This window comes from Phodopus roborovskii, unplaced genomic scaffold (assembly GCF_943737965.1).
Source record: "Phodopus roborovskii unplaced genomic scaffold, PHOROB, whole genome shotgun sequence".
Lineage (NCBI taxonomy): Eukaryota > Metazoa > Chordata > Mammalia > Rodentia > Cricetidae > Phodopus > Phodopus roborovskii.
The window spans coordinates 937332-937908 of NW_026126417.1; positions in this window are offsets into that span (position 1 = coordinate 937332).

The window sequence follows — 577 nt, forward strand, 5'->3', positions numbered from 1 at the left end:
TTTTGATATTAGGAGCCACAGATCCTGGCTGTGGTAGGGCCATGAACCCAGACATGGCCTGTAAGGAGTATGGTTTTCTTCCTACCACCACTGGTCTTGTCCCACCACTGCACCAGCCCCAAATAACACACTGAGACTCTGTATTTGATATAATGCTATTGGCCAGGTACTAGGTTTTTATCAGCTAGATCAGTTGGTAGAGCATGAGACTCTTAATCTCAGGGTCATGGGTTCGAGCCCCACATTGGGCGCCCCAACTCAGCACAAGAGTTGTGGGTCATCACTGGACTCCTGGGCAGAGCCAGGTACCAGATCTTGGTCCCCTTAGTGGAGTTGGCTTCAGAGGTCTAAACCAATGGCCTCTTGCTTCAGCCCAGGCTTGACTGTCACCATGGCTGGGGTGGCAGGCAGTGTGGGCCATCCAGATTAGTATGGCTCCAGTGGATGTGAGGCCCTCAGAGACTAGCATGGGTTCAGGTGTTTGGCCAGACGCTGGTCATCTGTATGGCCTTCAGTGGTTACTGAAGTCAAGGGTGTCAACACAAATTCTGGCTGCTGCAGGGGCGTGGAGCCTGAC